Source organism: Palaemon carinicauda, chromosome 37 (genome assembly GCF_036898095.1).
Source record: "Palaemon carinicauda isolate YSFRI2023 chromosome 37, ASM3689809v2, whole genome shotgun sequence".
Lineage (NCBI taxonomy): Eukaryota > Metazoa > Arthropoda > Malacostraca > Decapoda > Palaemonidae > Palaemon > Palaemon carinicauda.
Genome location: NC_090761.1, coordinates 38,132,110 through 38,156,257, shown reverse-complemented (window position 1 = coordinate 38,156,257; position 24,148 = coordinate 38,132,110).

The window sequence follows — 24,148 nt, the reverse complement described above, 5'->3', positions numbered from 1 at the left end:
TAGAGACCAGCATTACTTGTTTACATTATTATGAGCTAAGTATTTTGTATTTCATTTTAGCAGTTATTCAAAATAACAAACATAAAATAAATAAGTACCTGGTAAGGAAGTCGACTTGAACAATTACTCTGCCTTTTTAAGTACGTCTTCCTTACGGAGCCTCGCGATCCTCTTAGGATGCTGAGCGACCCCTAGGATCTGAAGTATCAAGGGTTACAACCCATACAACAGGACCTCATCAAAACCTCTAATCTAGGCGCTTCTCAAGAAATGACTTTGACCACCCGCCAAATCAAGTAGGATGCGAAAGGCTTCTTAGCCTTCCGGACAACCCAAAAACAATAATAAAACATTTCAAGAGAAAGCTTAAAAAGGTTATGGAATTAGGGAATTGTAGTGGTTGAGCCCTCACCCACTACTGCACTCGTTGCTACGAATGGTCCCAGAGTGTAGCAGTTCTCGTAAAGAGACTGGCCATTCTTAAGATAAAAAGACGCGAACACTGACTTGCTTTTCCAATAGGTTGCGTCGATTATACTTTGCAGAGATCTATTTTGTTTAAAGGCCACGGAAGTTGCGACAGCTCTAACTTCGTGTGTCCTTACCTTCAGCAAAGCTTGGTCTTCCTCATTCAGATGGGAATGAGCTTCTCGTATTAACAGTCTGATAAAATAGGATAAAGCATTCTTTGACATAGGCAAAGATGGTTTCTTAACTGAACACCATAAAGCTTCAGACGGGCCTCGTAAAGGTTTAGTTCGTTTTAAATAGAACTTAAGAGCTCTTACAGGGCATAAGACTCTTTCTAGTTCATTTCCAACCATACGATAAGTTTGGAATATCGAACGATATTGGCCAAGGCCGAGAAGGCAGCTCGTTTTTGGCTAGAAAACCAAGTTGTAGAACATGTAGCCGTTTCGGATGAGAATCCGATGTTCTTGCTGAAGGCATGAATCTCACTGACTCTTTTAGCTGTGGCTAAGCATACCATGAAAAGAGTCTTTAAGGTGAGATCTTTCAGGGAGGCTGATTGTAGCGGTTCGAACCTGTCTGACATAAGGAATCTTAGTACCACGTCTAAATTCCAACCAGGTGTAACCAAACGACGCTCCTTCGTGGTCTCAAAAGACTTAAGGAGGTCCTGTAGATCTTTATTGTTGGAAAGATCTAAGCCTCTGTGACGGAAGACTGATGCCAACATGCTTCTGTAACCCTTGATAGTGGGAGCTGAAAGAGATCGTTCTTTCCTCAGATATAAGAAGAAGTCAGCTATTTGAGTTACAGAGGTACTGGTCGAGGATACGGATACTGACTTGCACCAGTTTCGGAAGATTTCCCACTTCGATTGGTAGACTCTAAGGGTGGAAGTTCTCCTTGCTCTAGCAATCGCTCTGGTTGCCTCCTTCGAAAAGCCTCTAGCTCTCGAGAGTCTTTCGATAGTCTGAAGGCAGTCAGACGAAGAGCGTGGAGGCCTTGGTGTACCTTCTTTACGCGTGGCTGACGTAGAAGGTCCACCCTTAGGGGAAGTGTTCTGGGAACGTCTACTAGCCATCGAAGTACCTCGGTGAACCATTCTCTCGCGGGCCAGAGGGAAGCAACTAGCGTCAACCTTGTCCCTTCGTGAGAGGCGAACTTCTGCAGTACCTTGTTGACAATCTTGAACGGAGGGAATGCATATAGATCTAGATGTGACCAATCTAGTAGAAAGGCATCTATATGAACTGCTGCTGGGTCCGGGATTGGTGAGCAAAATATTGGGAGCCTCTTGGTCATCGAAGTTGCGAAGAGATCTATGGTTGGCTGGCCCCAGGTGGCCCAAAGTCTCTAGCATACATCCTTGTGGAGGGTCCATTCTGTTGGAATTATTTGTCCCTTCCGACTGAGACAATCTGCCATGACATTCAAGTTGCCTTGGATGAACCTCGTTACTAGTGATATGTCTAGACCTTTTGACCAGGTGAGGAGGTCCCTTGCGATCTCGTACAATGTCAGAGAGTAGGTCCCTCCTTGCTTGGAGATGTACGCCAAAGCCGTGGTGTTGTCCGAGTTCACCTCCACTACTTTGCCTTGAAGGAGAGACCTGAAGCTTTTCCAGGTCAGACTTACTGCCAGTAGCTCCTTGCAGTTGAAATGCATTGTCCTTTGACTCGAGTTCCATAATCCCGAGCATTCCCGACCGTCTAATGTCGCACCCCAGCCTACGTCCGATGCGTCCGAGAAGAGAACGTGGTTGGGAGTCTGAACAGTCAGGGGAAGACCCTCTCTAAGGTTGATATAGTCCTTTCACCAAGTCAGACAAGACTTTATCTTTCCGGAAACCGGGATCGAGACCGCTTCTAGCGTCTTGTCCTTTTTCCAGTGAAAAGCTAGATGGTATAGAAGAGGACGGAGGTGTAGTCTTCCTAGTGACACAAATTGATCCACGGATGACAGTGTCCCTACCAGACTCATCCACAGCCTGACTGGGCAGCGTTCCTTCTTCAGCATCTTCTGGATGGATAGCAGGGCTGGGGGCTGATCGTCTTGTTCAGCAACGTCCTCATCAGAGGGTTCCTCATCCGAAACTGATGAGGAAACGGCAACGGAGTGGGCAACGTCTGACTCGCTGAATCCGGTCGCACTGGTGGATGCGTGACGGAGCCGGACGCAATATCATGGAACTGCTGCACAGTCTGTGAACTGTCAACAACCATGGATGCGCGAGGAAGTACAGCGTCAACCCGAAACTGTCTAGACTGTCTGGGTTGTGCAGTCAACACCCTACCGGGTTGCTGAGGTTGACGCACTGCGTCACAACAAGTCACCTCTGCTGGTTGTTGAACGTCCTGAACGTCAACAACCACCTCCGAGCGTCGCTTAACGTCAACGTGCGACTGGCAACCCACACTGGGTCGCATCGGTGGAGGAACCACCTCAACTGGCAGACGCGAGTAGGTTACCTCAGCGTCAACAGGGCGCACAACCGACCGGTTGGAAGGTTGTTGGCCAGAAGGAGGAACCACCTCAACTGGCAGACGCGAGTAGGTTACCTCAGCGTCAACAGGGCGCACAACCAACCGGTTGGAAGGTTGTTGGCCAGAAGGTTCTTCTCCGCATTTAAGTCCTCTATCAAGGACGCAAGCTTGGACTGCATGTCTTGCAGCAAAGCCCTTTAGGGTCTACGGGAGCAGGTGTGGCAACAGACGGGGTTAGCGACTGAGGCGGAACCATTTACCATCCCTGAAAGCCTTGTTATGTGTGACATAATAGTACAGCAAAACTTCAAAGGCTCGACAAAAGTTGAGAAGTTGACCTGTAAACAACTTGGAGCGTCTCCTGGCTAGGCGCCAGGGCGAGTCTACCAGAATTGAGAAGTCTATCTGGGCAGAGGCATGAACTCCCAAGCCGAGAACTTCTCTCGTGTCCTATCAGACTCTCGCTCTATAAGCCGGTTTAAAAGAAGGGAAATCAAAGGCTGTATCCCTAAAACTCGTCCTGGTGCAAAAACCAGTCGCCTAGCCAACGTAACGCTCTCTAGGAGAGCGAGAGAGCACTAGCTTAAAAACAACGGCTTCGAAGTAGCTAGGCCTAGTGTAAGTTCTGACGTTTAGGCGAACGAGGAGCAGCAGTTACAAGATCCGGACGAAGATCCTTAAAAAATCATCATGATTTAATTAAAGTCCATAGGAGGCTAAGCAGCTTAAGGCTCCTCTCCAAATGACAGAGTCCTCAAGGGAATATCAGTAGGAGGGAGAACAGCACTTTCACAGCTACAGGAACCTTGTCCGATAAAAGCTAGGTTACCTCAGTGAGTCTCTCACTGGTGCATTAGTAGCAGACCAGAAGGCAACGTCATGTAACTGCTTGACAGTCTGTGAACTGTCAACAACTGAACTGTCAACCACAACAGGTGCGTGAGGACATACAGTGTTCACTCGAGACTGCTTTGACTGTCTATACTGAGCAGTCAAAACAACTCTAGAATGCGGAGGTTGACGCACCGCGTCAAAACAAAACAACTTAGACTGTTGTTGTACCTCGCGAACGTCAACGGAAGGTTCCGTGCGTTACTGAACGTCAACATGCGGCTGGCAGGGTACACTGGAACGCATGGGTGGCGGGACTCTCTCAGCTGGAGTGCGGCAGAAGGTTGCCTCAGCGTCCAGAGGACGCACAACCGTGGTTGGTTGTAGGTTAGAGGTTGGTGCAGTGTCAACCTTCTCCGCACGAAAGTCCCGCATCAATGACGTTAACTGAGACTGCATGGTCTGCAGCAAAGACCACTTAGGGTCTACAGGAGCAGGTACGGCAACAGACGGTGTGACTGCCTGTTGCGGTACCGCTTTGCCTCTCTTAGGAGGTGAGCAGTCGTCGGAAGACTGCAGCGAGTCCGAACTGACCCAGTGGCTACAACTGGGCCGTTGGACTTGCGCGGAAGGGACCGACTTGCGCTTAATAAGCTGCGAGACCTTGGTCCATGGTTTCTTACAAGAAACCTCTTCCGCAGACGAGAAATATATGGGCTCTCTCGTCTTTGTGTGGGTGGGGCGATCTTGGGTAGATACGCCCGAAACCACGGAGGGAAACGTCTGTTCGTTGATCAAGGCCTGACGAACCCATAAGTCGTTCGACATTACTTCTCCCCTGGGCTTGGGAGCTTGCAAGAGGTCCCGGACTAGGTGAACGACAGGCACGAACAGACGAACCCTCGGACGCAACACTGTAACACTTTGCGCATATCACTATCACTTTGACTTTCTGTTTTGCACTTATTTCACTGAAATCGAAACTTTACTGATTTCTACCTGAAACACGCAATTCTACCCTAATTTAAAAGGTAGTAATTGCGAAATCAGTCGTATAATGCAGCTCATTAATACTAGCAAAAAACAGAAAACATATATAAAGATAAAAATTTCAGTGGCTGGGAAAGAGACTAAACACTAGTTCAAATAAACTACGTTTACAATCTCTCACCGCACATAGCCTGGGGACAAGAATAAAACCCTAGAAACGTTTTACCTTCTTCCCCGTACAGCGACTAGGGACGAGAGTAACGCGAGAACAACGTTACCCGCTTGAACGGAACGTTTTCTCTCCTCTCTCTCCCTTCGTCTCTATCTCTCTCTCTCTTTCTCTCTTGATTTCGCACCTAAGAGAAGAGCCCCATTATATATCGTCAAAAAAACATGTTATTTGACTAAAGGAAAAAAACTGAAAGGTTTTCCAATAAAAAGTTCCTTTAATTTAGAATTTAAAACATTAAAGCTAAGAAAGAATGAACAAAACGTCAGAATCGATTTACTCTTACTGCAAAGTGAAACCGTGATACAGTACACTCTCTCTCTATCGTAACGATAGAGCGCATGTTGAACGTCCTGAACGTCAACAACTGCGTAGTCTAAAAAACTAAACGTTAGTTCATCTTTGAAAACAGTACGAAGACTATCAAAGAAATTCTTTCATAAAACATTAAATTTAAAAAGTTTTAAATTCTTTAAAGGCTAAATACGATATAACGGGCTCAACGTTGATTAACTTCGGTTCCAAGTTAGGACCGCCTACTATCAGGAAAGGTCGCATATAAACAAAACATAAAAATTATCTTTATATGTTTATAATAAATGGAAAGTTAATCGAAGAGGCCTAATAAAGGCGGAGAGATATAAAATATATAGATCTATAACGTGTTAAGCAATTACTAAAAACCTAAACACACTTCCGTCTAAGGGAAGGGTCGGCCATTTAAAAGTGAAAGAGAGTCCATACTCTCTTTGTCACCCTAATTAAATCTATCCAAAACGAGTTCAAGTTTTGAGATGAAGATAAAACACCTGCATAGCGAAAGCTCAAAACTAGAATAGTGTACTTCACCAAATAGTTGTGAAAACAAATCCAGTTAGTAACAGCGTATTAGTAGGTCTTGCCGGGAGCCCGACAGAGAGAAAATTGGTTCTGTGTTTACATTGAGTACTGAGTACCTGCTAGACAGATGGCGCTGTTGATGTACACCCCTACCTGCATAGCGATCGCTGGCGTATTTTGAACGTAGAGTTTTCTGTCGAGCAACAGAGTTGCAGCCTATATAATCACCGGCTAAGTTTAATATTGAAAAAAACACTTTGCATACAATAGAGATATATGCCATTAAATTTGCATTAAGAGAAAAGGAAGGTTATCGGCTGCTATATTAGTTCTTGCCACAGAGAGTAAATGCCATATATAAAGACTACAATTTTAAGAGAACTAATTCACAGATTTGGAAATACTCAGCATGAACATTTGCCATTTGGTTCAAATTCACTGAAACTTAGACCAGCTTGAAACCAAAACTTGCTAGTGTCTTCTTAAATAGACAGAAGATTTGAGGTAAAGACAAGCCAATCACACTTTAAAACAGGTCCTCAAATCTGCTAAAATATTCTGCTACAGAAATCCAACACAACTACTAAGTTTGGTCCAAATTAGCACAATAGTTTTTTGTGTAAAGTTGTTCACATATTAAACAAACAGGGATGAATACACAACCTTCGAAAAATGACAAATTCATAGATAATTTGTATTTTTCCTAACTATACAAACCTTAGCTATTTAATAGGGTTATTACTTTCGGCGTAGCTGAAATGACGAGCCATTAATTTTTAACGAGGGTTTACTACCCACACCGCTAGTTAGTGGGGGTAGGGGAGGGTAGTTTGCTACCGCCCCCCTCTCACACACCTATGCTTGAGCTCACTTTGCTTGAAGGTAGGACTTCAAGGGGGATAGGGCTGGCGGGCAGGTTTGGTTAAATAGCTAAGGTTTGTAGTTAGGAAAAATACAAATTATCTACAAATTTGTCATTTGTTCCGTAACTGGAATACAAACCATGCTATTTAATAGGGGTGATTCACCCATTAGGAAGGGTGGAAGTCCCAGCGAGTCTGGCTTTTGGCTTTGCCCGGGGACTCTTTATTTGAGTGTGTAAGCACCCAAGAAATAAGGAGTCCCTGCACCTCGCTAGAACCTTGCTACACAAGGTCTGCGGCCTACGCAAGCTGTGTGTGAAGGTATGAAGAAGTGTGACTCGTCTTAGAAAGTTGTTCTGAAGTTCTTCAGATGGAAGCTTGTAGACTAGGACTTTCCCAATACCACCTCGTCAGGGTATGGGGACGTAACAGTATTAATCTTAATACTAAGAACACAAGGGAGCATGGTTTACCTCCAGTGGTTTGAGGTCAGCTATGCAGAGAACCCAGGATGCTGCTTTCCCCAATAGAGGGGTAGATGAAGAAAAGAATAAGGGCGATGCTGCTTTCCCCAAGAGAGGGGATGATTAAGAAAAGAATAAGGGCCAGTCAAACCTTTTCATTCATGCAGACTAAAACCAGGTAACAATGCCCTCAACCTTCTGCTACTTGTCCAATAAGGAGCTTGAGGTTTTTAAACCAGCTGTTATGCAGCCACCACAGGACCGATAAAGAACGTATCGAGTCTCCTGTGGGTTACGTCTTGCAGGTAGTGGGATGTGAACGTCGTTTGACGTTTCCACACCCCACCTCAAAGAACCTGCGTCACTGAAAAATTTCTTTTGAAGGCCAGGGACGTAGCTATGCAACTGACATCGTGTGCTCTGGGACGACGTGATGGAGGAGGGTCTGGATTCAGTGCCAGGTCAATGACCCTGCGAATCCATGCAGAGATGGTGTTCTTGGTGACCCTCCTCTTAGTCCTTCCTGTGCTGACGAATAGTGGTGGCACATGAGGACGGGGTGGGACTGTTCTTTTGAGGTACAGCCTCAAGCTCCTTACTGGGCATAGTAAGAGATGGTCTGGGTCATCTGTTACAGTATGGACACTAGAAATCCGGAAGGAGTCGAATCGAGGATCCGTTATTCCTGGATTCTGAGTCTTAGTAGTGAACTCAGGGACAAAGCTGAACATTACCTCACCCCATCCCCTTGAATGGGCAATGTCATACGAGAGACCATGAAGTTCGCTGACTCGCTTGGCCGAGGCCAAAGCTAGCAGGAATACCGTCTTCCAGGTTAGGTGGCGATCTGATGCCTGGCGTAATGGTTCATAGGGAGGTCTCTTAAGAGACCTGAGAACTCGAACCACGTTCCATGGGGGAGGTCTCACTTCCGACTGAGGGCAGGTAAGTTCATAACTACGTATGAGTAGAGAAAGTTCTAGCGATGAGGAAATGTCCATTCCTTTCAACCTGAAGGCGAGACTTAAGGCTGAGCAATAGCCTTTTACTGCCGAGACTGACAAGCGCATTTCTTCACGGAAATACACGAGAGAGATACCCCTTCCACGACACCAACCACAGAAGACTTTCCACTTTGCCTGGTAGACTGCTGCTGAAGACTTTCGTAGGTGTCCAGACATCCTGATCGCAACTTGTTGCGAAAATCCTCTCTAAGAGAGGAGATGCTGGATAGTCTCCAGGCGTGAAGCCGTAGTGAACCTACGGCTTTGTGGAAGATGTTGGCATGTGGTTGTTTGAGTAGATTGTGTCGTGGAGGGAGTTCTCTTGGTGGCTCAGTTAGGAGTTGCAGAAGGTCCGGGAACCATTCTGCGTGATGCCATTGCGGAGCTATGAGGGTCATTGAAAGATTGACCGATGTTCTGGTCTTGTTGAGTACCCTCCTCATCAGACAGAATGGGGGAAAGGCGTGAACGTCGATGTTGTCCCACCGTTGTTGGAAAGCATCTTGCCAGAGAACCTTGGGGTCTGGGACTGGGGAACAGTTCAGCGGGAGCCTGAAGTTCAGAGCCGTTGCGAAGAAGTCCACAGTCGGAGAACCCCACTAAGTCAGGACTTTCTTGTCTACTAGATGATCCAAGGACCACTCGGTACTCACTATCTGAGATGCTCTGCTCAGGTTGTCGTCGAGCACATTCCTTTTGCCCAGAATGAAGCGTGCCGATAGTGCTATCGAGTGGATTTCGGCCCAACTCAGTATCTCTACTGCTAGATGGGATAGTTGCTGCGAAAAAGTACCTCCTTGTTTGTTGATGTAGGCCACTACTGTGGCATTGTCGCTCATCACCATCACAGAGTGACTTGCCAGGTACTGTTGGAACTGTTGAAGGGCCAGAAAGACAGCCTTCATCTCTAGGAGATTTATGTGGAGGTAATTTTTTGACTCTGACCAGAGGCCTGAGGTCGTGTGGTGCAGCACGTAGGCCCCCCACCCTTTTTTTGAAGCGTCCGAAAACAACATCAAATCCGGGGGGAGGACGAGAAGATCCACTCCTTTTTGTAGGTTCTCGTCTGCCACCCACCACTGGAGATCCGTCAGTTCCACAGGTCCCATGGGAATCTGGATGTCCGGGGAGTCGTAAGCTTGATTCTACCGGGACTTGAGTCGCCACTGGATGGATCTCATCCTGAGGCGACCATTGGGAACTAGACGGGCCAGTGATGAAAGGGGACCGAGGAGACGTAACCACGATTGGGCTGGAAGTTCTTCTCGTCTGAGAAAAGTTCTTGCGACCTTCCTCAGTCGTGCTATCCTGTTGTCTGATGGGAAGGCTTTGTGGAGAGTGGTGTCTATAATCATGCCTAGGTATACCACTCTTTGAGTGGGAAGCAGTGAAGACTTCTCGAGATTTACCATGATCCCCAGATCTTGGCAAAGTCTCAGAAGTTTGTCTCGGTGTTGAAGAAGGGTTGACACCGAGTCTGCTAGGATTAACCAGTCGTCCAGATAACGGAGGAGACGGATGCCAATCCTGTGTGCCCAAGATGATACTAGGGTGAACACTCTGGTGAAGACTTGTGGTGCTGTGGAGAGACCGAAGCACAGCAACTTGAACTGGTACTTTCTGTTGTCTAGGCTGAATCTTAAGTACTTCTTTGAAGACGGATGGACTGGGATCTGGAAGTACGCGTCCCTTAGGTCCAGTGTGCACATGAAGTCTTGTGGTCTTACTGCTAGTCTGACCGGGACTTGAGTCGCCACTGGATGGATCTCATCCTGAGACGACCATTGGGAACTAGACGGGCCAGTGATGAAAGGTGACCGAGGAGACGTAACCACGATTGGGCTGGAAGTTCTTCACGTCTGAGAAAAGGTCTTGCGACCTTCCTCAGTCTTGCTATCCTGTCGTCTGGTGGGAAGGCTTTGTGGAGAGTGGTGTCTATAATCATGCCTAGGTATACCAGTCTTTGAGTGGGAAGCAGTGAAGACTTCTCGAGAATTACCATGATCCCCAGATCTTGGCAGAGTCTCATTAGTTTGTCTCGGTGTTGAAGAAGGGTTGACACCGAGTCTGCTAGGATTAACCAGTCGTCCAGATAACGGAGGAGACGGGTGCCAATCCTGTGTGCCCAAGATGATACTAGGGTGAACACTCTGGTGAAGACTTGTGGTGCTGTGGAGAGACCGAAGCACAGCACCTTGAACTGGTACTTTCTGTTGTCTAGGCTGAATCTTAAGTACTTCCTTGCAGACGGATGGACTGGGATCTAGAAGTACGCGTCCTTTAGGTCCAGTGTGCACATGAAATCTTGCGGTCTTACTGCTAGTCTGACCGTGTCCGCCGTCTCCATGCTGAACGGAATTTGTTTGACAAACTTGTTCAGAGCCGAGAGGTCGATGACTGGTCTCCAGCCTCCAGACGCCTTCTTTACAAGATAGAGTAGACTGAAGAAGCCTGGATATCCGTCGAGGACCTCTTGGAGAGCACCCTTCTTCAACAGGGTCAGGACTTCTGCCCAAAGGGCTTGCCCCCTTGCCGATCCCATGGCAAAGAGTTCAATGACACTGGCTCGTCGTCAGGGGAGGTAGAGATGTTATGAACAGGACGCGATATCCTAGACTGATCACGGAGATTTTCCAGGAATCGGTCCCGAGTTGCTTCCACCTGTTTGAGCAACTTTGTAGACATCCCCCCACTGGTGGACATGAAGGGGGACTGCCTATCCTAGCGTTTACGACCTCGGCTGCTCCCTCTAGGATTCTTGCCTCCCCTGGAGGACTTTTTGCCTTTCCTTTTATTGACAGGAAAGGGCTTAGACACCAAGGTCTTCGCTGCTGTTGTCGTCTTAGTGGTCTTGACTGGACGGGACTGCTGTGGTGCTGGAGGCTTATAGGGCTTGGATGTTAAAGCCCTATGAAGGAGGGAGTCTTGATGAGACTTCCTCCACCTCTCAGAGGCATGTTCCACATCCTTAGGCTCGAACAAGACGGATCCCTCTAGGGAGGAATGTCTGAGCCTATTGATCTCGGTGCTAGGGACCTTCTGATGGAATCTCTCAGCTACTGCATCCCAACGTTTCAGGATGGTATTTGCCCACAAGTTCGAGACTTGGTGGGCCAGAAACTCGATCGTGCGAGTACCTGAGAGAAGGAAGGTTTCCATAGCATTCCTGGTACGTTCTTTGGAGAAATCCTCAGAACATATCAGGATACCTAAGGTCCCCAACCAGATATCGAGCCACGAAGTGGCTTGCATAGCACACTTCTCAACTTTCTCCTGGTTGAGGATCTTGGCTGCCGAGGACGAGACCTGCCGGTTGGAGTCTCTCTCAAGAGGGACTCCCCTGGTTAGCTCTTCCAGCGAGTGGTGAAGAGGAAGAGCTAAACAAGGCTCCTCAAGGATCTCGAAGTACCTCCTCTGCTGTACGCGAGGAGGTGGGAGGAGCTTGTTGGTGGCACCGAAACGGTTGGAGGAGAACATCTCGGAGAGCTGCTGTGAGATCTTGTCCCTGGTACTCTTAACCCCTTGAGACCAGGGAAGTGTTGCACTGGTCTTGGAGGGTTTCTGAGTACCAAAAACACGGTCCAAGACCGTGTCCTTGCCCTCTCGAAGAGGGATCTCTGGGTCGGAAAACCCGTTGAGAGCCCTCAGAGTCAGAACTTGCCAAAACGCATGTTCTGTCTCTTGCTGGTCTCCTGCTGTAGGACTTGCAGCAAAGTCTCCTTCTATCCCCCCAAAGGCTCTTCTTGGGGAGAGTCACGGACATTCCCTGAGTGGCTAGCTGGCTCCATCCTTGTCCTAATAGAGGACTTCGGCAATGTTTTGGAGTCCTTAGATTCTTTCCTGGGAAGGATGTAGGACTCCAACATTGACAAGGGTGGCATGTTCCTTTCAATCCCCGACTGAGTAGACCCCTCGGCGTGAGGAGAGGTTTCCACCATTAGTGCGATGGGGGAAAGTCTCTCTTCGCGTGATTCCCTTAGGGAGGGGAAATTTTTGTCCGAAAGGGAAGGAGAGGCAGTCTGAGGAAAAGAAGGAACCTGCCTTGAAGGTCTGCATGGAGTCAGTTTCGCCCTTGGGGAAGTGACCGCGTCTGGAACTCCTCTTTTTCTCTTCAAAGAGGTAGAAGAAGCCATGGTTCTGTGTCCCAATTCAGAGAAGACAGGCTTGAAAGCTTGTGTTACGGCTCTGATCAGTGCACCGAACCAGGGCTGTTGGCTGAGAGATGCGCTGTCAGACATACCCCTTGAAGGGACAGGGATTGAGGGATCCCTGGGAGGAGTCCCCAACATTGGTGGGTTCGCCTGTGGTGGCTTTGGGATCCTGGACCCCTCTGGATGTTTCCCTTCTCCCACAATGCGCGGCGGTATGCGCTTGCGGGGAGGTGAATGAGGCGATGGCGACCTTGCCGTGCGTAGTTCAGTAGTCTCGCGCGCGGGAGTATATTGACACTTGCGCGAGGGAGAATAATGGCGCTCGCGCGAAGAAGGATATTGACACTTACGCGATGGAGAATAATGGCACTCGCGCGAGGGAGAATATTGGGGCGCGCGTGCGGGAGACTGTTGGCGCGTGTGCGGGAGAGTATTCGCGCGCACCGCCACGCAGGATTAATACGTTGAGTGCGCAGGAGAGAGTTCACGCGCATCTATACCAGCCGTAGGGCGCGCAGTTGAATCATGTGGGGCGCGCGAGAGAATGTTGGCGCGCATCCTTTGGAGAGGATGGGCGAGCGTGCGTAGGGAGCGCGCGCGTATCCTTGCGGAAGCGTGCGGGAGAAGGCTGGCGCGCAGGTGAGCGCTGGCGCGATGGTACTGGTTGGCGCGTGGGAGTAGCCAGCATTGCTGACTTCCCAGAAGTACTACTTTCAGTAGATCGTTGGCGAGCAGGTTTTTCCAGGCGCGTATGATGATGCACAGCATGTTGCGTATGAGAGTTGGATGTTGGGCGCGTATGCGCGCGGGAAGAAGACTGATGGCGCGCGGGAGAGTGCTGGCGATTGCGCAGGAGGTTGATGGCACGCAGGTGAGTGCTGGCGCGCAGCTGGGCGCGGGCGCATAGGAGAATGTTGGCGCGTAAGCGCAGGGCGCGCAGGCGAGACCTGGCGCACAGGAGAACGTGGGCGCATATGCCCATGAGGGCGCGCATAGCCCGTGATGGAGCTATGCTCCTCTTGAAGTGTATGCGCACGTTGGCGCATACGCCTTTGATGCCCTGTGTTAGGGTTTAGTGATGGAGCCTGACAAGCTACTAAGAAGCGTTCGTCAGGTCTTGTTGGCGAATAGCGCGTATGTGGTTGGCACGCAATAGCGTGCTTAGGTGGAGCCTTGTTAGGCCCATGTAGAAATGGTGACGGCAGGTCGGCAGGTCTGTCGTATGAAAGGTCGACATGTCCTTTAAAAGGACGACCTTCCACCGAAGGAGATCGCGAACGATCTGCAGAAAGGTCCAGGACCAGTGCAGGAGTAGTGATAGATGATTGGTCTCGAGGCTCCTCTGCAGTGGACTGCATGAAGATGTTGAACCAAAGAAGCGCCTCCTCACCGCAGGTGAAGGAAGGCCTCTAAGGCGAAGAGGAAGGCGAGCCTTTCAACGAATACGCCCTCTGGGGGCTGTTGGATCAGCAAGCTGACCTTCTGCAGTCCTCCGAAGAGGAGTCTCTGTAAGTGAACTTCCCCGAGGGAGAGAAACACTAGCAGGAGAGACTGACGATGGACTTAAGTTTCTCCCTGGTAGGTTGAACAGGAACGGGAGAAACTAAGCCGTCAGCTACCCTAGAGTTTGGAGAGGCAGAGGTGATGGGTGATACCGCACTGGATACCTCTGACACCACAACGTCGAAAAGAGACAGAGGATCAACCTCTGATGGTGACGACGATTGCTTGACAGCGGCACCCAATCGGATGTAGTTGAGCAAAACCTCCTTGGAAGGTGAACCCGTAAGGCCCAAGGATGACCAAAGCTGAAATAAGGAGGTTAGTGACATATCCTCCCCCGGGGGTAGAGGTGGAGCTGCTTCGCTAGGGGAAGCAACGTCATCTCTCGAGTCCCGAGGTTGTTAAACAATACATCCGTCTATGCTACCACTATACGGTCTCTAGAAAGAGACAGACTGAGTGGGAGCTTTGGAAGAGGTTTGGGCAACGGAAGAAAAGGCCTTGGGTTTTTCTCCTTTCGAAGAAACCTTCGAAGGAGAAATATCCCGTTTGGACTTCTTCCATTGTCGTGAAAACCTCTCCCACTGGGAGGTAGACCACTCCCTACACTCACTACACCTGTTGTTGCTATCACACCGTTGGCCCCTACAAGAAGGACAAAGGGCGTGAGGATCAGTCTCGACCGCCGACATGAATGTTCCACAGAGGCGGTTGGGAAACCCAGGGCAGGTGCGCATGATTGCAGAGGCCAACTTCACATATACAGAACTAGAAAAAGAAAAGACAAAAGCAATTACATGGCTGCCAAATGACGGCGAGGATGAGAGCGGACACATCCGAGCCGAGAGCAAAGTGAGCTCAAGCACAGGTGTGTGAGAGGGGGGAGTAGCAAGCTACCCTCCCCTAGCCCCGCTAACTAGCGGTGTGGGTAGTAAACCCTCGTTAAAAATTAATGGCTCGTCATTTCAGCTACGCCGAAAGTAATACCCCTATTAAATAGCATGGTTTGTATTCCAGTTACGGAACAATCTTTGATTCTGGCGAAGGCAATAATACGTAGGAAAAAACAGCTCCCTAAAGATTAGGTACTGACAAAACTTAGCAACTATGATGACGCACCTACCATACTGCTTGTGACGAACCAGTTGTGGGCGTCCAATTGTAGGTAGCCTAGTCCAGTTGTAGGAGTCCGGTATCATTGGAATACTTCGATTTCCATACTCTTGCAGTTTTTTGTTGGTTATCAACCTGATGCCTGTAAAAGTTTAAGAATTAATTTCTTGAAACTGGATTACTTATGGTGGGCTTAAAATGTTATTTTCATTAGTAAAATAAATTTTTGAATATACTTACCCGATAATCATGTAGCTGTCAACTCCGTTGCCCGACAGAATTCTACGGAAGGGATACGCCAGCGATCGCTATACAAGAGGGGGGTGTACTCACAAGCGCCACCTGTGGCCAGGTACTGCAGTACTTCTTGTTGACACCACTTCAATTTTTCCTCGGTCCACTGGTTCTATGGGGAGGAAGGGTGGGTCAATTAAATCATGATTATCGGGTAAGTATATTCAAAAATTTATTTTACTAATGAAAATAACATTTTTCAATATTAAACTTACCCGATAATCATGTAGCTGATTCACACCCAGGGAGGTGGGTGAAAACCAGTGTACATGTATATCAAGAAGCTAAGTATCCCGTATTTCATATTATCAGTTATTCAAAATAACAATGAAATTACAAGTACCTGGTAAGGAAGTCGACTTGAGCCATTACTCTGCCTTAAATAAGTTCGTCTTCCTTACTGAGCGCAGCGTTCCTCTTAGGAGGCTGAACAACTCTAAGGTGCTGAAGTATCAAGGGCTGCAACCCATACTAAAGGACCTCATCACAACCTTTAACCTCGGCGCTTCTCAAGAAAGAATTGACCACCCGCCAAATCAACAAGGATGTGGAAGGCTTCTTAGCCGACCGTACAACCCATAAAAAGTATTCAAGAGAAAGGTTAAAAGGTTATGGGATTATGGGAATGTAGTGGCTGAGCCCTCGCCTACTACTGTATTCGTTGCTACGAATGGTCCCAGGGTGTAGCAGTACTCGTAAAGAGACTGGACATCTTTGAGATAGAATGATGCGAACACTGACTTGCTTCTCCAATAGGTTGCATCCATAACACTCTGCAGAGAATGGCTCTGTTTGAAGGCCACTGAAGTAGCCACAGCTCCCACTTCACGTGTCCTTACCTTCAGCAAAGCAAGGTCTTCTTCCTTCAGATGAGAATGTGCTTCCCTAATCAGAAGCCTGAATAGTAAGAAACTGAGTTCTTAGAACTTGGAAAAGAAGGTTTCTTGATAGCACACCATAAGGCTTCTGATTGTCCTCGTAAAGGTTAAGACCTTTTTAGATAGTACCTAAGAGCTCTAACTGGGCAAAGTACTCTCTCCAGTTCATTCCCCACCAAGTTGGACAGGCTTGGGATCTCGAACGACTTAGGCCAAGGACGTGAAGGAAGCTCGTTTAGCAAAAACCGAGCTGCAAGGAACATGTAGCCGTTTCAGATGTGAAAACAATGATCCTGCTGAAGGCGTGGATCTCACTTACTCTTTTAGCTGTTGTCAAGCACACGAGGAAAAGAGTTTTTAATGTGAGGTCCTAAAAAGAGGCTGATTGGAGAGGTTCAAATCTTGATGACATAAGGAACCTTAGGACCACGTCTAGATTCCAGCCTGGAGTGGACAACCGACGTTCCTTTGAGGTCTCAAAAGACCTAGGGAGGTCCTGTAGATCTTTGTTGGTGGAAAGATCCAAGCCTCTGTGGCGGAAAACCGCTGCCAACATACTTCTGTAACCCTTGATCGTAGGAGCTGAAAGGGATCTTACTTTCCTTAGATATAACAGGAAGTCAGCAATCTGGGTTACAGTGGTACTGGTTGAGGAAACTGCATTGGTCTTGTACCAGCTACGGAAGACTTCCCCTTGAGACTGATAGATTCTGAGAGTGGATGTTCTCCTTGCTTTGGCAATCGCTCTGGCTGCCTCCTTCGAAAAGCCCCTAGCTCTTGAGAGTCTTTCGAAAGTCTGAAGGCAGTCAGACGAAGAGCGTGGAGGTTTGGGTGTACCTTCTTTACGCGAGGTAGACGTAGAAGGTTCACTCCTAGAGGAAGAGTCCTGGGAATGTCGACCAGCCATTGCAGTACCTCTAAGAACCATTCTCTCGCGGGCCAGAGCGGAGCCAACCAACGTCAGCCGTGTCCCTTTGCGAGAGGAGAACTTCTGAAGTACCCTGTTGACAATCTTGAACGGCGGGAATGCATACAGGTCGAGATGGAACCAATCCAGCAGAAAAGCATCCACGTGAACTGCTGCTGGGTCTGGAATCGGAGAACAATACAACAGGAGTCTCTAGGTTATCGAGGTAGCGAACAGATCTATGGTTGGCTGACCCCACAGGGCCCAAAGTCTGCTGCAAACATTCTTGTGAAGGGTCCACTCTGTGGGGATGACCTGACCCTTCCGGCTGAGGTGATCTGCCATGACATTCATACCGCCCTGAATGAACCTCGTTACCAGCGTGAGCTTTCGATCTTTAGACCAGATGAGGAGGTCCCTTGCGATCTAGAACAACTTCACGAAAGAGTCCCTCCCTGCTTGAAGATGTAAGCCAGGGCTGTGGTGTTGTCAGAGTCCACCTCCACCACTTTGTTAAGCTGGAGGGACTTGAAGTTTATCAAGGCCAGAAGAACCGCCAACAACTCCTTGCAATTGATGTGAAGTGTCCTTTGCTCCTGATTCCATGTTCCCGAGCATTCCTGTCCGTCCAAAGTCGCACCCCAGCCCGTGTCTGATGCGTCCGAGAGGAGACGGCGGTCGGGTTTCTGAACAGCCAAAGGTAGACTTCCTTGAGAAGAAAGCTGTTCTTACACCACGCGAGAGAAGACCTCCTCTCTTCGGAAACAGGAACTGAGACCGTCTCTAGCGTCATGTCCTTTATCCAGTGAGCAGCTAGATGATACTGAAGGGGGGGAGGTGGAGTCTCCCTAACACGATGAACAGGGCCAGCGATGAAAGTGTCCCTGTTAGACTCATCCACTACCTGACTGAGCATCGGTTCCTTCTCAGCATGCTCTGGATGCATTCTAGGGCTTGGAAGATCCTTGGGGCCGACGGAAAAGCCCGAAAAGCTCGACTCTGAAGATCCATACCCAGGGAGACAATGGTCTGGGATGGAACGAGCTGAGACTCCTCAAAATTGACCAGGAGGCCCAGTTCCTTGGTCAGATCCATAGTCCATCTGAGAATCTCCAGACAGCGACGACTTGTGGGAGCTCTTAAAAGCCAGTCGTCTGACGGAGCCGGACACAAGATCATGGTACTGCTGCACAGTCTGTGAACTGTCAACCATGGGGAAGCGAGGAAGTACAGTGACAACCCGAAGCTGTCTAGACTGTCTGGGTCGTACAGACAACTCCCTATCGGGTTGCTGAGGTTGCCGCACTGCGTCACAACAAGTCACTTCTGCTGGTTGTTGAACGTCTTCCCAGTGACACACTGACTCCGTAAACAAAAAATCCTCTAACAAGGACTAAGCTTGGACTGCATGTCTTGCAACACAGCTCAAGGTCTATGGGAGCAGGTGTGGTAACAGACGGGGTTAGCGACTGAAGTGGAACCATTACCTTCCCTGGAAGCATGTTATGCTTAAATAAAAGTCCATAAGAGGCTACGCAGCTAAAGGCTCCTCTCCAAATGACAGAGTCCTCAAGGGAATATCAGAAGGAGGGAGAAAAGCACTTTCTCATCTACAGGGACCATATCCGAGAAAAGCTAAGTTCTCTCAGTGAGGGTTTCACTGGTGCAAAAGCAGCAGACTAGAAGGCAACGTTATGAAACTGCTTGACAGTCTAGTGAGTTGGCAACAACCAAAGATGTGTGACTGAGAAGCATGCGGTAAGGTATGCAGAGCATGTTGTATGCAGAGCATGCTGTATGCAGAGCATGCTGTATGTAGAGCATGCTGTAAGGTAAGCAGAGCGTGTTGCATGGCGTGTGACATTTCTCAGAAATTCCATGACCAGTGCTAGAGTGAGTAATATCGCATTACTGTCCATTGAAAGTGCACGTGTCGAGGGAATTGATTTAGACTGTTTTGTTGATGAATTTGATAGCCGGCATGATAATCTTAGAATTAAGCTGCACTAAATGTACTATAATCTACTTCACCTCAGGAAAGGGAAACTCGCCCTGTTGGCAACACTGCATTACTTCATGCATGCTTGCATGGGGTTTTAATATCAACATAATATTTACCTTACATTCATAACTCATGATTCATTTTTGTTTTGAAGATATTTTTGCCATATTTTGCGATTTTGTTAAAAATATATTGCAAGGAATACATATATATTTTTATATTAAGTAATACAAATAACCTCCATTATCATAATGTTTGTGTAGGCATACATGTATATGATTACAAATGCAAGTTATGAAAGTAATGAGGTGTTATTATTGTCATTTGTTATTCCCAAGTTGAATGGGAAGAGGCTCAAGTTGAGGAGAAAGTGGCAGATGCATGCGTTGAGGTGGCTGACTCATAGCATGAGGTTGCTGCCTCAAGAGTTGCGCTTGCTGTAAGGGTTGCGGATGCGCAGTAGCAGGTTCCTGAGGTGTGAGCTGCGAGAGTTGAGGTAGCGGCTGCGCAGAACGCAGTTCTTGTCTCGCGAGTTGAGGTTCCTGAGGTGCTAGCCTAAGGAGTTGAGGCTCTCGCCTTGAGGAGGGTTGAGGTCGCTGCAGCGAGTGCTGAGGTGGCTGCCTCATTGATGGAAGAGGTTGTCGTACCTCAAGAGATTGTTGCCTCGCTGGTGGAACCGCAAGCGGAAGCGGAGGAAGTAAGGCATAAGATTCCTGCTCCCATTGCTGAGGTTGCCTTAAGGAAGGCGGAGGTTGCTGCACACCGCTGGTAACTGGCAACTCAGTACGCGGTAAGGTATCCTGAGGAACCTCAACATCGTACGCCTGGCAGACTGGACTGCGGTGAGGCGGAGCGATCGCAGGAGGAGGTGTAACCTTCTCAGCCTGACACTCACGCATTAAGACCGCAAGCTGTGACTGCATGGACTGCAGCAAAGTCATCTTGGGGTCGGCAGACGCTAAGGTCTGCTGAGGCAAAGCCTTAACAGAAGATGAGGTCTGTTGCGGCATCACCTTACCTCTCTTAGGAGGTGTGCAGTCACCTGATGACTGCGGAGAGTCAGAGCTAACCCAATGACTGCATCCGGGTTGTTGAACTCTAGAGGTCTGGACTTTACATTTAAGAGGTCTTGAGACCTGAGTCCAGCGTTTTCTCCCCGAAATTTCTTCTGCAGACGAGTAAAATAAGGGCTCAATCGTCTGCGGGTGGGAGTGACGGTCTCTGTAAGACACGCCCGCAACCACCGAGGATACTTCTGTGCGCCGATCAAGGCCTGCCGAACCCTTTTGCCCTTCGACATTGCTTCTCCCCTGGGCTTGGGAGCTTGCAAGAGGTCCCGGACTGGGAGGACGACTGGCACGCACAGAAGTACCCTCACGCACAACACTGACACACTTTGCGCTAATCACTTATCACTTTTGAATTTCTGTTTGCACTTATTTCACTGAACTCGAAACTTTAAGTGGTTTGTACCTGAAACACGCAATTCTATCCTTCCTTAAAAGTTAGTAATTGCGAAAACAGAATTACAATGTAACAGAAAAATCTAATGAAAGATAAATAATTCAGTGGCTGGAAAGAGACTAAACACTAGATCAAATAAACTACGTTTAAAATCTCTCACCGCATAAAGCTTGAGAACAAGAATAAACTCTAGAAACGTTTACCTTCTTCCCCTAAAGAGACTAGGGAGAAGAGCAAAAACGATAACAACGTTACTCGCTTGAACGAAACGTTTATCCAGCTCTCTCTCCCTCCGTCTCTATCTCTCTCTCTCTCTCTCTCTCTCTCTAGACTTAGAACCTGAGAGAAGAGCCCAATCATATATACTCGTTAAAACATATTATTGTTAAAGGAAAAAAACTGAAAGATTTCCCAAATAAAAAGTTCCTTTATTAGAATTAAAACCATTAAGCTAAGAAAGAATGAACAAAACGCTATAAACGGTTTACTCTTACTGCAACGTGACACCGTGAAAATTCTCTCTCTATCGTAACGATAGAGCGCAAGTTGAACGTTCTGAACGTCAACAACTGCAGAGACAAAACAAAACGTTAGTTCAACTTTGAAACAGTACGAGACTATCAAAGAAATTCTTTCAAAAACATTAAAATAGCATAATATGTTAACAGGTAAAACCGAAATGACGGGCTCAATGTTAATTAACTTCGGTACAAGAAAAGACCGCCTACTATTAGGAAAGGTCGAATATAAAAATTAATTTTAATAAATTTATAAAAAAGGAAGTTAATCGAAGAGGCCTATAAAAGGCGGAGAGATATAAAATAAATCTATAACTTTTGTTAAGCAAAATTAAGAAAGAGAGTCTATACTCTCTTAGACACCAACACTTCCGTCTAAGGGAAGGGTCGGCCATTTAAAGGTGAAAGAGAGTTCATACTCTCTTCGTCACCATAAATAATCAAATTAATTCCAAAAGCTAGCTAAGCTAATAATAAAACTTCCTGAATAGCGAAAGCTGAAATCTTAGAGCAATACTTCACCAAAAACCGTGAACAAGACTCCAAAATTATAAGCGTATCCATGAACGTCTTGCCGGAAGCACGACAGAGGAAAAATTGAAGTGGTGTCAACAAGAAGTACTGCAGTACCTGGCCACAGGTGGCGCTTGTGAGTACACCCCCCTCTTGTATAGCGATCGCTGGCGTATCCCTTCCGTAGAATTCTGTCGGGCAACGGAGTTGACAGCTACATGATTATCGGGTAAGTTTAATATTGAAAAAGGTACATTTGTGAATTTTCCTTGATTTTGTCTAACAAAGACTCAAGACGATGATTTATGTACGAACAGATTAGCCAGTTGAACAAGGTACTGAACAACAATTGAAGAATGAACATTGGCTTATAACATTGTTATCTTCTTCAATAAATTAAATGTTCATAATTACATGTGAAAAAAAAATCTTGAATAAATGTTAGCATAACATGAAATGAAAATCTATCACTTTTCAATACTAATTGAAATATTCTCATCTTGGTATAACAGCAATGTCGAAACCTGGATGAATTACTGACAGGGTTCTTTTAACAAACAAGACCTAAGGCGAATCTATCTCTAGAAGACATTGCCAAGCTGGGCAATTTAATAAACAATAATAGAAGCTGACTTTTGGAATCAAATTCTATAGTACACACTGGCGATTGTCAAAAGAATTCTTGGATACATACTATTTATATAAATTTGTCTAATATATCCCATCTTTGCTTCCAAACAGCCTTAAATAACACCAATATCCAAACCTGGATTGATTGATTGATCGATTCAAAGTTTTCAGGCACCCTGACGTCTAAGGTTCCAAACCTGGATAAAAGCAATGTCATGTTAAGGCTATCTATATTCATATTGATACTTTCTTTGTTAATAAATTATGTGCTACTATAGCAAGAGCCATGTTCCAGTTAATGAAACTGAGGGGGAACAAGTTAATAGAAGTGAGAAGGGGTAAAAGTTGATGGAAATGAGGGCGGTAAAAGTTAATGTAACTGAGGAGGCGTAAAAGTTAATGGAATTGAGGGAGCCGTAAAAATTGATGCAACTGAGTGGGCGTAAAAGTTAATGCAACTGAGAGGGAGTAAAAATTAATGTAACTGAGGAGGCTTAAACATTTATGTAACAGAGCAGTGTAAAAGTTTATGTGACTTGATGAGAATAAAAGTTAACGTGACGTAGGGGGAATAAAAGTTAATGTAACTTGATTGTTATAAAAGTTAATGTAACTTAATTGTTATAAAGTTAATGTAACTTAATTGTTATAAAAGTTAATGTAACTTAGAGGGAAAAAGTTAATGTAACTTAAGGGGAAAAGTTAATGTAACTTAAGGGGAAAAAAGTTAATGTAACTTAAGGGGAAAAAAGTTAATGTAACTTAAGGGGAAAAAAGTTAATGTAACTTAGGGGGCATTAAAAGTTAATGTAACTTTGGGAACATTAAAAATTAATGAAACTTAGGGGGAATAAAAGTTAATGTAACTGAGCTGGTGTAAAAGTTAATTGAACTGAGGGGGCATAAAAGTTAATATAACTTAAGGGGCATAAGAGTTAATATAACTTAAGGGGCATAAGAGTTAATATAACTTAAGGGGCATAAAAGTTAATATAACTTAAGAGGCATAAAAGTTAATATAACTTAAGAGGCATAAAAGTTAATGTAACTTATTGGGCATAACAGCTAATGTAACATATAGGGCTTTAAAGTTGATGTAACCTAGTGTTAATAAAAGAAAATTGTCTTTCTCGGAAAATAAATCATACTTCAAAATCACAAAAACTTACTTTGATACCAAATTTTCCATCTTGGTGAAGTGAGGTTCGAGACAGATCGACAAACTTGCATCAAAATTAAATTCATTTCGATACATCTCCAGTATATAAAGCGTCAATTCGATACAACCCAAGGAATATTATCATTATTATTGGTAATCTAGAATTGGTAATCTAGAACTAATTAAAATATCAAAGTGAATAAAACTGAAAAATATTATTTTTAACTTTTTTCATCAAAATCATTTGTTATATTAATTGATTTGAATAACCGTTGTATATAATAATTGTACTGACTTTGCGATATTAGTTTGCTATAAATGGATCACAAGAACACAAGTGGTCACAAGCAGTTTCTATCTATAACAAAAAAAAAAAAAAATTACATATATTAAAGGTCTCTTTACCAACATGTTTATACCTTGGATATAACTACGTAAACAAATTGAAAGCTCAAAATTTTGCACATAAAAAAAACTTTACCATTGGTTCGAAATAATAACTTAGATATTAGACTTTTAAATAGCGTTACAGTACTAACCTAAACGACAGTTTTTCAAGTTATCTGTAAAAGCTAACTGGCTTAAATGCACTGTTCGAATTTAGAATTATGCAAAATAGGAATCACTCGAAGTTTAGCTGTTGATGAAAATGGTTTGCGTTTTTCTTTCAAATTTAGCATTCTAATAAAAAAGAATTGCATAAAGTTAATGATAAAAACTATATTTTTTATTTTTGAATTTAGCGTTCATAAAAATGGTAAAGCTATTTTTTTTATTCATTAATTGAGGTAACTTGACCTTACGACTCGAGTTATCTTGAGTTGTATTGAACTAACTTAAT